We start from the raw sequence: 14,717 nt of genomic DNA on the forward strand, positions 1-14,717 counted from the left end.
TTTTTCCCGTCGGACAAGAACACACCCTCCCGATTACAAAATATATTTCTCGCAACAGCGTCAGCAATTATAAAATCCAATTCAGCATCATCGATAATCAGTCACGAGTGATGCATTTTATGATCAAATGCTGCACCCTGAGTAAATTTACCGATTATTCTTCGTCCAAGATCTTTTGCTGCTTTTTCACTATTGCTATGTTTGATCTTGAGAACTTTAGGAGCCTCACTGACAATGACATCCATCGGGGTATTTGGACTTTCTCGTGCATACTCGCCGATAACTTCATCTACACTGACACGCTCCGGTGTTGGCAACCAAACTGAGGTCTGCGGTCGATATGATATGATTGCTTCACTGACAGTTACGATACCAGTATTCGGCTGTCAAGCATATATCGCAATAGCACTACTGGTACCCAGCGTTTCTCTGAGAAGTGTCTGCCAAACCAAACATAACAGCACGGATGAAGTCTCGTGGCGAATTCAAACGAATTCACACGAGCAAATCCTGTCAGGTCAAAATCGGGTAAAACGCCGTTTATAGCAACTCGTGTCATCGAGTTCGTGGGATGTCCAAATCGCTTAAAGTATTCGCTGCACTCGCCGTTCCCGAGAAAGCTTCCTGGGTAGCAAGCAATCATATCCACGGAAATCATATCCCGGTAGTCATACGGGGTATTCCATAACCCGCCATGCCCATACTCGACACAACTTAATTGTATATCCGAGAGAAACTGGCTTCGGGTTGGTCTCCACGAATTTCTTTCTCTGGCGGCGTGAGCGGCAACACTTGGAACTGTAAAACAATTAACCAATAACTGCTCAATGTATTCAGAAACGCTTGCGTTTCTCACATATTTCTCTGCGAGTTTTTTCATTTGTTGTTGCAACGACTCCGTCCGGTATAATTCCCCGTTGGATTTTACAAATTGATCATACTCGGAATCTTCAGAACTCTTAAATAACCACACTGACACAGGGTCGGTTTTACTCAGTGTGTAAATAGCATCAAATATATTTCCGGAATAAAGTTTGACAACACGATCTCGTGGAAATATTGTAACTGCATCAGTCCAGGCATGAGAGTTATGATCAATAACTTCAATCGGTGATCCTGACTTTTTATAATGTTTGGAATTATATAATATTTCCCCGGTTAGTGTTTTTACTGTTATTGAACATTTTAATTTACTTGATAGCACAGCAACATCATTTATTGATGCCCCAGTATCCTTAACCGATTCAGCCCATGCTGTTATTTTTTCACGTCGCAGATCGGTTAAACCGTTTCCTCGTTTTGCGTTTTTAAAATGTTCCATTACTCGCTGGGCTACACAATTCAGCGTAGAAACGCCTGCGTTTCCAGAAAATCCTTCGGATTTTGATGACGTCTTCATCGGGGTGAGTTTATCAATTTTTGGTTTTTTTACCAGATAGGTTCCATAAATTACTGCGGTTACAGGATACGCTTGAGCGTAATATGGTTTATCAATCCCGGTCAGCATTCCTGGTTTGGAATCTCTACTTAACAGAATGTTCTTTCCGTTAGCAAGAACAGGGTCGAGTTTGTCACGGATAATCCATTCATCGGAATCTGTTTGCACAATAAATTTTATTCTGAAAAAATATTTCTTACTGTGTTCATCGCTTTGATGAATATCAAATAGATAATCAATAATTGTTTTTGCTCGGGCATCAGTCATTGTAGCATCGATGACTTCGTCAACGTCGATGCTGTCATCGATGATTTCGTCAATATCGCGGATAATTTTAAATGACGACCATGCATGAGAAGCGCCGTCGTCGCGGAATTCTTTTTTACCCTCTCTGATAATATTAAATAGATCAGTTAGATTCCGCCGTCGTGAGTCTCTGTTTAGCCTGTCAAGATCGAATCTCCCAGCGCCAAATAAACCCTTCATATTATATTTAAGACAAATATTTAAATAAGAAATATTATATATACAATGAATAAATTGCAAGTGGTTAAAAGTTGGATCCGTAACAGTCTGTAATAAGCCCTGCAGGAAGGAATTCTGCGGTGAACATATACAAAGCATCAAACGAGGAAGCACAGGACCTATTCCCTGCCTGCTATGTGGCATTGGTGTCAGGGGTAAAACACGAGTATGTACGGGATGCGGGGGGAAACGATACCGTGAACTCAAGCGATACTACAATAAAAAAAATAACGGAGATGCGCTGAAATCCGAGAGTGATTATATAACTAAGTTTTCAGACAAATTATAAATTGGACAAATATATTATTACATAAATGAATCAAGAATTTGTCTCACATCCAACCGTTAAAAATTATGAAGCATCACGTGAGGGAATAGTGAGACACTGTAGATTGAAAAAACCAGTTGGTTCTGTTAATAATACTGGTTATCTCCGATTTAATGCTGGAGGTAAAAAATATTATAATCACAGGGTCGTGTTTGAGTCTTTCCGAGGAGAGATCAAAGACGGTCTTGTAATTGATCACATTGATGGACAGAAACTTAATAATAATTTATCCAATCTGAGAGCTGTGACGCAGACATCAGTAACAAATTTTTTTCAAGATGACCTGGGAAACGTATCCTGGTAATTTAAAATTCGGCAACGTGGCTTCGGTCAGCGAGTACCTTTTCAAAAATAGTTGTTTAAAATGGGGTTCACTGTTAATTGTTGCTTGAATTACTCGCTGGTTAATATATTCCATATCTGCGGCAAGTTGATTTAATATCTCAATTTGTTTGATGATTTCGCTGCGTGAACCCGTTACGTCGGAAAGATGTTCTTGGAAGCGTTGCCGTAGATGCGCTAGTTGCGCTTGATACGCCACATTGATAAGTTTAAAATATTCAGTAAATTCACTCAGGCGAAAATGAAATATATAATATCCCACACTTGGAGGGGGGTGGGGGGCCACCGAACCACCACTCAATATCGCTGTCATCTTTATAGATATTCATGCCTTCGTCCGCTGTACGTTGTTTTATATTATCAAGATGTTGTTTGTATGACGGGGTAATTCCGTGATATGACTGCGCGTCAGTGATATAATCAGACTTTTTAGGCTCTGGTGGTATCGGTGGTGTCGGTGGTGGATTTTCAGGCCATCCTAATACTGTTCTGATTGAACTGTTATAAATGTCTACGTGGTAACCAGGTGAAGCGACTTCGATGATCGTTGACAACGTTGGCTCGTGGGCGGTTATTGATATTTTTGCTTCTTTTCCGGTGATACGCTTTATTTGACGCTGTATTTCTTTGTTGATTTCTTCTATCTGATAAGACCCTGTTGGTAACGTGACAACGTTCCAGTCGGGGGTACCGTCGGGGTTATTCTGATACGAAAATACAAATGAATTATCTGGCAACTGTCCGTGAAATGATGTCGACCTGATGTTGGGCCAACTGTGATATACTCGTAATTGTGCCAATGCGATTTCTTTTACTGGAATGGCAATTGAAAAATTAATATTAAACTCTGGTTGCGTTGAAGATATTGTTATCATTGATGTTTTTGCCGGAGCTGTGTTTGCGGCTGTCTGCTGAAGTAATTCCGTCATTATTTATCTTCATCGTTTTCAAATCAAAGTACTTTGTGTTTTTGTAATCGTTGTATGCGCTGGACATCAACGTGAATTTGAAATCGGATATTGTTGTATCGTCAAGGCTGGATGATATCAACGAGGACAATTTCGAGTAGGTACTTGTGGTCGCGTTGTTTAACTTTTCATATTCGTGTAATTTTGTTAGCGCACACGAGGATATTTTTCTCGCAATGATATTAGCAACTCCTGCAATCGTCGTTGATGCTGAAATTGTGATTGTAATCGCGATTGCAGTTGTCACTGGTGTCAGCGCTGATAATAGGACACCCGTGGATGTAACTACCGCGGATACCGAATACACTATTGTGTCTAATACAGTTACACGCCGTTTGTATCTTTTTATCTTTGTTGCACAATTGTCAATAGTGGTTTTTAACTCTGACTGCCATTCGCGTACTTGATCATACCTATATTGCTGAGCATTTAGTGTTGTCGTTGATGCCGAAACACTTTGCATTTATTATTTTACGCGGTAACCAATTGAGGCGTTTCAGCTACAAATTCCAAACACCACCAGTAAGATGTTGCGGTTAATTTCTTGTCTGCGGCTTCCAGTATAAATGTTTCTTCTGTTTCCTTGTTTAATATGATAGTCACAACCCCGGAATACTTATCGGTGGAATGTCTCCAGGGATATGTTGTGAAAATTTCAAATTTTGCAGCACTGAATACAGACAGTCTATACACGCCAGTGGCTGTTGCTGTATATTTGATAGTATTATTTTGTCGGGACCATGTTGCGAATCCCGATGATACCGTATATACGATGTTGGTGATATGCCCGGGGGTAACTCCAGTGGGAACTTTAATCAGACTGGTTTTGCTAACGATCTCAGGAATTCCCGATACGATATCTTGCTGTGTTTGTTTGATCGTGTCAATGTTGGTCTTGATATCAGAAAGTTTCATGTCGATGACTGGAGGAGTCCCAAAGAACTTATCCACGGCCTCATCGAAGTCTTGTAAACGCGCCCACGTGAACATCATACTCTGCCCGCAACGTGGCTAGTTTACCGTTAACGGCGCTAGTGCTTGTGTGGACGCATGTGTCTACATATTGTTTGTTTGCGGCATCTTCCGGGTATGTTGGATCTCTTAAAACGGTTATTTTGTTACCGTTCATGCTGAGTTCACCTGTCATTGTATCACCGGTCTTCGCTACACGTTCCCCTGCGGCTTTACGTGCATCATGTCGAAGCGCCGCGATTGATATCAGCGAATCTCTGATTCTGCCGCTGTCAGTCAATACAACGATGTTGTCCGTGGTAGCTCCAATAACCCTGCGAATTATGTCATTCCACTTAATGTTACTGGTTTTTAGCTTGCCATGTCGATCTTGAAAAATTACAACCTCATCTGGGTCTATCCCGGTTAACGTTAAAAGATTATCAATTTCATCTTTGGTCGCATACTTTGATAAATCGATATCTTTTTTTTTCTTCCTTTGTTCTGCTTGATCTTCCATAAATATCAACCATTATTAGTTATGGGGTTGTTTAAATTTGGAAATCACATCTGTGATTTCAACGTGTATTCATGCACGACTTTGTGAGGATAATTCGCTGATTTCAAGATTGCATCAAGAACATTTAATACTTCACGGCCACATATCGGAGGATCGGTTAGTGTTTGTGTTGGCAGCTTTGAGTACCAAACCTTTGCTGACGAAGTCAGCTGGGATACATATCGGAGGAATTCAACTGGCGGTGCTAGCCCGTACGAATCAAAATAGATAATTCCACGTGGATCGATCGCGTAAGCAACCCAGTGAGTTCCTGGACCATCGCCGTTATCAAGATTAATAATTCCTGTTTCTGTATTATTCGGTCGTGCTGGTAATTGATCTCGCATAAAGACACCTCTGAAATGTTTTACGCGTAATCGTTTAGCGGCATCAAGTAAATCAAAGTTGGACGCTGGAAGTGAAACAGAAACACCTTGTGTTTTCAAAACCTTTTTGGGTACCATGATGGCGGAGTTCCTGGAAGTCTTAGGCCGGCCCCCCTCTTTTTTTTTGTATCCGGATCCTGTTGGAACTGCTCGTTTAAATGCTGACAATACTTCAGGCCTGGAAAATACTTGTTGTATCACAGGAGTTAAAGCCGCCGAGACTTCTTCTCTTGTTGGGTTTAATTTACTCATTATTAGTGCACGTTGCCTTGCCAAAAGTGGCGCGAGTATATTTCCTCCTTGTTTCTTATATTTTCCCCCAGTTACTTTCTCTGCTATTTTTTTACCCGCAAATCCAAGTGCTCCAAGTGCTGCGGCTCCTGCAGCTTTTGCTGCTAACGCCGGCGCCGCTGCGGCGAGTGAACCGAGTAATATTGGGATAAGTGGAAATATTCCACCGGATTTAATCATATCATGGACAGCTGCTGCACTAAAATCAAGTCTGATTCCTTTTCCTGTCGATTTAGCCTTGGAAATTTGATTAAGTTGTGTTTGAGTAACCGATAACTTATTTTGACCACCACTAAGTTGTTCATGTTTAAGTGTTATTGACGTTCCTGACGCTGATGCTTGCTTTGATTTTAATTTCTTGATCTGACCAGGAGTCAGAGTGACATTAACATGACTGTATGACATTTTATTTAATACGAGATTGATCTAATTGTTACATATTTTCTACTGGTGCATCAACGAGTATCATTAGGCCGCCAGCACCTTCAAGCAACATTGCTTTATCGGAAAGTATGACCGCGATTGCTCTGTAATTAGCTATAACTCCTGCGTCTCTATTCACGGTAGCCCGAAAGTGAATATCAACGACAGACTGTCTGGTTAAATCAAGATGCTCCAGCGAGAAGTAATAGATTGGATAATGAGATATAAAATCCAATTGTGATATTTGCAAACCAGTGTCGATATTTAGATCACGCGCTAGATATTTTGTCAATCGTTGATATGCACGTGCAACATGGTTGTTACCAAAATTTATCATTATGTTCTCAGATGGTTCTTGATGCCCGTTTATTCTCAGAGAAACGTCAGTGATACCAAGTTGATCAAATATCATATGCGAACGTGTTTCATTACCCACCCGTGCAACATCCTGAAGAGCAATGAAAATATGTCGCGGCGCGGAAACCCCCTGCTGTAATGCTATATGCCATGTGAATAAACCACTGATGTTACTTTGAATACTATCTGTGGTTGTTGTAAGCCACGATAGCAGCACTTTACCACCGTGATCCATAAAAGAAAGCAGTCGCTGTTCTTCAGTAATTGCAGGAGTCATTACCGGCATCCACAGTGATAGTTTTGTTATGTTTACCTTACCAGCGTCACCTGGAGGTCGCCATAGCGCATCATTGTCGTCGGCTTTTCTAACAAGCACGACCGTATGTTTTGCTCCAAAAATCACCTTTCTGACATCTCTGCAAAATCCAAAAATATGCGACAGCGGAATGGCACATGAAATATTTCTACGATTACCTTTTAGCATTTGTCTACGTGCAGCGAAACCTAAATTAAATTCTGCATTAGCACCACGAACCACCGGCCACACATCAGCGTCAGCGTTATCGGCAAAGTTTCTTGGTCGTCTAATATTGTACTGATCACTGTCAGGAAAATTAGAAGTGTCCTTGGCAAACATCATTGATGGACCAGCTGATCTTGTATAATCATCAGAATATCTCGCTAGACCAATTATTGTTGTAGCAACATCGACATCCTTTTGAATTGATTCAATATTTTTTCCATCAATCATGTAGATAGCACTATCAAACAAGGTAATAATTCCGTTATTGACAAAACCGATTTTAACATTGGGTCCGTATTCTGTGTCATCGGTTTTTATAATTTCTCCTTCTACCTCAATAAATGCTTCAGCGGACAGGAAATATCTACTTGTATCTTGAACCTGAAGTTCAATTCGTCCTCGTTTATTTGACTCTCGTGCGTCATAAGAATAATACTGATAATCACGCACTGATTCATTTTTAAGGACCGGTTCGTCTATGTCGAATGCTGGGTCGGATTCCCGTTTAAACATTTTATTATAGAAGTTATCGTCTAAAACGAAGACCACTTCCCGCAATCAAACTTGTGTTTATTTGTTCAGGATTTATCAGTGCTGCTAGTTTTTGATTTGCGGCTTTATTTATTACTTTACTAACATTTGCGGGCATGTCTGCGGTGGCTGGTAATTTTACCGGCGGAGGTTTTCTACGTATCAATCGTGCTAGTCTGTCCTTGATTGCCATGAATGTTTTACCGGCAGCGCTACCAACAGCGCCGATAGCTTTATCTTTAATAACATCAATGGCTTTCATCGATAATTGTTTTGCGATCGGTATTGCTTTAGGTGCAATCCTCGCAAATAAACCCTGAACAACATCGCCTAATCCGTTTCCATAAGTCATCCTGTATACAGGTACTCGTGAATTTACCACCCTGACCATGACTGGTCTACGATGAGAATTGTGTACAATCATTTTATTTAATTAGTTATTTCTCTAATCGCTGTCCACGAGTTCATCAATAAGTTCTCGATAGATGTGAGTATCCATGATACCGCCGCGAAATAATCGCTGACAGATATCAGCCGCTTCATTAATTATTTCTGGTGAGTTATTTCCGGCACACCTTCCTCCTAAGAGAACTTCTAGCCGTGATACATCATTGAGAACATTATCAGGACAAGTAATGTGACCACCAAGACCACTACCTGTAGCACCGGGAGGTCCCCCTTCTTCAAATTCCTTAGCTAACTCCCGCCGTCGTTTTTCTAATGGTGGCCGAGGTGTAGTAAGTTGATATGAAGACGGTAGAGGTGTATCAAGCTGATGTAAAGGTTGCAGGGATGGAATACGTTGAAGTGAAGGCGGTATCTGTCTTTCTACTGATGGCGGAGGTGACTGAGTGGATAGTTGTTGTTCTACTTGTTTCACTTTCTCATTATAAAGTCTCTCTACTTTCTCAAAACAAAACTCTGAATTCTAAATCATCATCTCTGGCTTGCTTTTTATTTTTATATATACTATATATCCATTTGATAAGACTATCATCGTTTATTTTTTCAAAGCCAGGCTTTAAGATACTGGATTTATTAAATATACTAATTAATGTTTTTTCAGGTAGTTCTTCACTTTTAGTATTTCTAATATCTTCGACAAACCCTTCTCTAAATTTTTTAATCATTGCAACATTTTCTTTTATTGGTTTAGGTGTAAGTTTTTCTTTTACTCCAGCTACTTCAGTACGAATTTCACTGACCCCTTCAAGTATTTCTTCGCCGACGGGTGGAGGTTGAGCTGCAGCTATATCAGTTGGAAGATCTCGTAAAATCTTTTTTGTTTGTTTGGTTCTTCTAGCAATCTTTTCAGTCTGCTCAGCGGTTTGTTTTAGCACTGGAAGAATACCCTTTTCCTCTCCCAATAAAGCTCTTTCAGTGACCGCCGCAGCTTTCTCACTAGCTGTTGTAACGGGTTTAAATAATTGTTCTGCACCTGTTGCAAATTCAACTTGTGCTTGCTGCCGTGCTTGTAATTTTTGTCTTACACTGTCTCGCACAGGAAGAAATTTTTTTATTGCTTCTATTCGCTCTCGAGCTAGTTTAGCGGAATGTGCTTCTCCAATGTTGGCCATTATTGTTAACTTAAATTTTTAATTCACAACAGAAATCCTAGAATATTTACATTTTGAGCAGCAGAGAGACTAGGCCACCAAGTGTTTCGTCTAACCCCCCCGGAGTCAAAAAGTATTTTTATAGTTAGTTATTTTTCATGAAATAACTCTTCTAGTCAGCAGAGAAGGCTTATTTATCATAGTTTTCTGAATAGAGGGTTTATTTTGTGAAATAAGACCCTCTATCAAGAGTGTTCTCGATAGAAGGTTCTGTTGGACGGAATAGTTGGTGGGCTCAGTCTCGCTGCTGCTACATGGTTATTACCAAAATGTAACAGTATGTTCTCAGACGGTTCTTGATGTCCGTTTATTCTCAAAGAAACGTCAGTGATACCAAGTTGATCAAATATCATATGCGAACGTGTTTCATTACCTACTCGTGTAACATCCTGAAGAGCAATAAAAATATGTCGCGGCGCGGAAACCCCTTGCTTTGATGCTATATGCCATGTAAATAAACCGTTATTGAAACTTTGAATACTATCTGTGGTTGTTGTAAGCCACGATAACAGCAATTTACCACCTTGATCCATAAAAGAAAGCAGTCGCTGTTCTTCAGTAATTGCAGGAGTCATTACCGGCATCCACAGTGATAGTTTTGTTATGTTTACCTTGCCAGCGTCACCTAGAGGTCGCCATATAGCATCATTATCGTTATTTTTTCTAACAAGCACGACCGTATGTTTTGCTCCAAAAATTACCTTTCTGACATCTCTGCAAAATCCAAAGATGTGCGACAGCGGAATGGCACATGAAAAATTTCTACGATTACCTTTCAACATTTGTCTACGTGCAGCGAAACCTAAATTAAATTCTTCATTAGCACCATGAACCACCGGCCACGTATCAGCGTCAGAGTTATCGGCAAAGTTTCTTGGTCGTCTAATATTGTACTGATCACTATTAGAAAAATTAGAAGTGTCCTTGGCAAACATCATTGATGGACCAGCTGATCTTGTATAATCATCAGAATATCTTGCTAGACCAATTATTGTTGTAGCAACATCGACATCCTTCTGAATCAATTCAATATTTTTTCCATCAATCATGTAGATAGCACTATCAAACAAGGTAATAATTCCGTTATTGACAAAACCGATTTTAACATCAAGTCCGTATTCTGTATCATCTGTTTTTTATAATTTCACCTTCGACTTCAATAAATGCTTCAGCGGGCAGGAAATATCTACTTGTATCTTGAACTTGCAATTCAATTCGTCCTCGTTTATTTGGCTCTCGTGCGTCATAAGAATAATACTGATAATCACGCACTGATTCATTTTTAAGGACCGGTTCGTCTATGTCGAATGCTGGGTCGGATTCCCATTTAAACATTTTATTATAGAAGTTATCGTCTAAAACGATGACCACTTCCCGCCACCAAACTTGTGTTTATTTGCTCAGGATTTATCAGCGCTGCTAGTTTTTGATTTGCGGCTTTATTTATTACTTTACTAACATTTGCGGGCATGTCTGCGGTGGCTGGTAATTTTACCGGTGGAGGTTTTCTGCGTATCAGTCGCGCTAGTCTATCCTTGATTGCCATGAATGCTTTACCGGCGGCGCTACCAACAGCGCTAGTAGCTTTATCTTTGATAACATCAATAGCTTTCACTGATAATTGTTTTGCGATCGGTATTGCTTTAGCAGTCATCCTCGCGAATAAACCCCGAAGAACATCACCGAATCAGTTTCCATAAGTCATCCTGTATACGGGTACTCGTGAATTTACCACCCTGACCATAACTGGTCTACGATGAGAATTGTGTACGATCATTTTATTTAATTAGTTATTTCTCTAATATCTGTCTGCGAGTTGATTAATAAGTTCTCGGTAGATGTGAGTATCCATGATACCGCCGCGAAATAATCGCTGACAGATATCAGCTGCTTCATTAATTATTTCTGGTGAGTTATTTCCAGCCCGCGCTCCTCCTAAGAGAACTTCTAACCGCGATACGTCATTGATAATATTGTTAGGGCAGGGAATAAAATCATCCCCCAAACCACTGCCAGTTGCGCCGATGTCGGGGACATCGTAAAATACTTCTGGAGATCGTGGTCGTTTTTTGGTTTCTACATCTTTTACAAATTCTTTATACCCGGGATCTTTTGGATCAACGGGTAAATTTTTAGAAGTAAAATATAATAAAGGGACCCAGTCTTCGGGCTTTATTTTTTTTAACGTATTGAGGTTTTAGATAATTTTTTCTAGAATCATAACCATGTGCAGCAATATCAAGTAATTTATCCCGGTTAGTAAAAGTATTAAGAGCTTTACGGGTAAAAAGTTCTACAGGTGTGAACCGAGATTTCTCTTGTTGCTGCATCGATGAAGTTTGCTCAGGCGGTGAATAGGGAAGTGGAGGCTCTTGTGGTTGTTTACCTTTGTCAATCTCCTGTATTGCCTTTATAAGTTTTGCAAATTTTAGATCGTTAGATTTGACCGTTTTTTTTTGTTGTAGTATACACGATATGCCCATCTAACAAAATTGTCATCATTCACGGAAATATATTTCGGGTTTAAAACTTTACCTTTGTTATATAAACCCGCTAATATCAATCCGGGTAATTTTTCTTCTGGTGCGCTCTTAAGGACTTTAATAAAACCCGGATCAAATTTTGCAGTCAGTTCAACACTTTCTCTTACTGCTTTGGGTACAGTAGCTTCGGCGACTTCAGTGCCTTCTTCAGCGGTGGGTGGAGGTTGAGCTGCAGCTATGTTAGTTGGAAGATCTTGTAAAATCTTTTTTGTTTGTTTGGTTCTTTTAGCAATTTTTTCAGTCTGCTCAGCGGTTTGTTTTAGCACTGGAAGAATGCCCTCTTTTCGTTTCTCTTCCTCCTTGATATCATCCTTAGGATCTCCCAGTAAAGCTATTTCAGTGACCACAGCAGCTTTTTCAGTAGCTGTTGTAACGGGTTTAAATAATTCTTCTGCACCTGTCGCAAATTCAACTTGTGCTTGCTGCCGCGCTTGTAATTTTTGTCTTACAGAATCTCTCACAGGAAGAATCTTTTTTTATTGCTTCTAGTCGCTCAGGAGCTAGTCTAGCGGAATGTGCTTCTCCAATGTTGGCCATTATTGTTAACTTAAATTTTTAATTCACAGCAGCAAAGAGGGCGACGACAACAACAACGGTGACAATTGCGTTTACAAAACTCACTATTTCGGCGACAAAGTCACTCAAGCTGTAGGGAAACACTTCTGACGACGAAGACAACAAAAACGCAGCAACAACGGCGACAATTATGTTTACAGCATCAATGCGTTTTATAAAGGGCTATTTCAACGTTTGGCAGTTTTAGGCGGCGACCTCTTTAACTAGAGAGCAGCAGAGAGGGCTAAACAACACCGAGTGTTTTCGCAAGACAGATCCTTGTATTAGCAGAAATAGTTGTATAGGTAGATATTTTCATGAGATAACCCTTCAAGTCAGCAGAGAAAGCCTATTTTGTCATGTTTACTGACTGGAGGGTTTATTTTGTGAAAAGAACCGCTCTATCTAAAATGTTCTCGATAGAAGGCTCTGTTAAGCGAAATAGTTTGTGGGATTCGCCCTCTCTGCTGCTTATGTACAATCAAAAAAGGAATAAGTTATCCTCAATATTCAAAACTCAAAGCGCAAAGACACAAAATATCTGGTCCAATAAGATTTTCATTTGTCTGAACCTAAATTACACACATTTCATAATCCTTTCTCCCTTCAAGTGTTCAAAAATGTTCCAAACTTTTATTGCGAAATATGTTCAATGCATGGGCTACTCGCAGTGAACGAAGTTCATTAGGCACAAATAAAGCAAAACAGACAAAATAAATTCGATATGCGCATAGACGTTTTCAAGGAAGACAGAAATGTCTCCCTTAGGATGGTCAAAAATCTTCCAGACTGAATATTAGAAGTTAAGATAGACGAAATTCCTGTCTACCAAAAGCAGAAGAAAATAACATGCATACAAAGGAGATAACAAAACATTAAATAAATTCTTGAAAGTGCATATGCAAAGGTGTCAAGTGGCACAACAACACAAAATGCCAAAACAAAAGCCCTCACTAACAGAAGCTATTCTGCTGCGAATTACGCTTACTGCACGGGATTTACGCATCGAGCGAAATTCACTGTTCACAAATAAAACAAAATGAAGCAAAAGGCAGAGAGGTGTATGAAATGTATATATGTAGAACTAAACAAAGTATTGTTTGATTAGTTCAGCCATAGCAGATATATATTTGATTACTTTCATCCTCTTGAATGAGTGTCAGAATGGCGAGTTTAAGTTCAAAGCGAAACATATTCGTACAATGTCAAAATGAAATGAAACATCTTGGAATGAAATGTGCGTGGTAGGAAATGACCCGGAACCATCACGTTAGTCAGTTGTATATTTATGAACGCAGAATACTATATCTGCTGGATGCAAATATCCTCAAGATATGCATTCAATATAAAATAATTACTACACTAAAACAGCTGTATAAATTGGTTGGAACATATCTTACCGTTTATAAAACAAAACAAGAATTTTAGATATTTCATTTTGCAAGTTTTCTAGATACTGTATTTGTTGTGATGTTATTCATTGAAATTACTGTCGATTTGTAAGTTTTAAATTGTACAGCAAAATAATATTCCGAATTTATTATATTTATTAAGTGCTTTGAAAAGGTTGACATAATTATCGGAAAGAACGAAGCGAACGAGAACGATACTAAAACCAGACATAACTATGTGGGGTTGGGGGGATTGGTGGTTGGAGCAAAGCAAGAAATGTAATATATTGATCCTAATAATAAATGTACATGTTATCATTTAAAGGGAATGTTCCTACTCTTCATTCCTTAACCACTTTTGAAAACATAACACCATGCCACAAGGATGCAGCAACGATACTAATTTGATGGTAATATGACACCTGGAGAAAACCATAGGAGTTGACAACTGTATGACATTCAGTTTAGATAACATTTACTGCAAGCTTCTCAATATTGGTTTTAGTACAGAATATAGAGATTTTACGAAATATGTAGGCGGGAAGCCCAAGCAATTCTTTATTTACAGAGACGGCGCACAGGGCTGGCTAAAACATTACCAGCCAGGTAGCTCATGGCAAACGTCGAAATATACTGATAACGTCAAAATATACCGATAACGTCAGAATATACCAGTAACGTCACAATGAAGCACATCTAAGCCTCCTTACAAAATCTGGTTCTTTATTGATTGCATTTCAATCTGTGATTAGTTAGGATTTAATCGATGTGCTGTTGTATTAATGGTAGCGATATATTCTGAAAGAGTGCGAGTTTTGAGGTGAGGTTGTCCACCATTTTGATTTATCAACTTTACCAGTTGATACGTGAGTTACTTAGCGCTTTTTAAGTGACATGCCTTAGTTATGACCTAGATGAAGTTCATACACCCCGATAGAATAGAATTTTATTTATTGATAATTGATTAATCACATTCCTAAAATGTGTGTG

This window comes from Sinohyriopsis cumingii, unplaced genomic scaffold, assembly GCF_028554795.1.
Source record: "Sinohyriopsis cumingii isolate HCF-2022 unplaced genomic scaffold, ASM2855479v2 utg000663l, whole genome shotgun sequence".
NCBI classification, from domain to species: Eukaryota; Metazoa; Mollusca; class Bivalvia; order Unionida; family Unionidae; genus Sinohyriopsis; species Sinohyriopsis cumingii.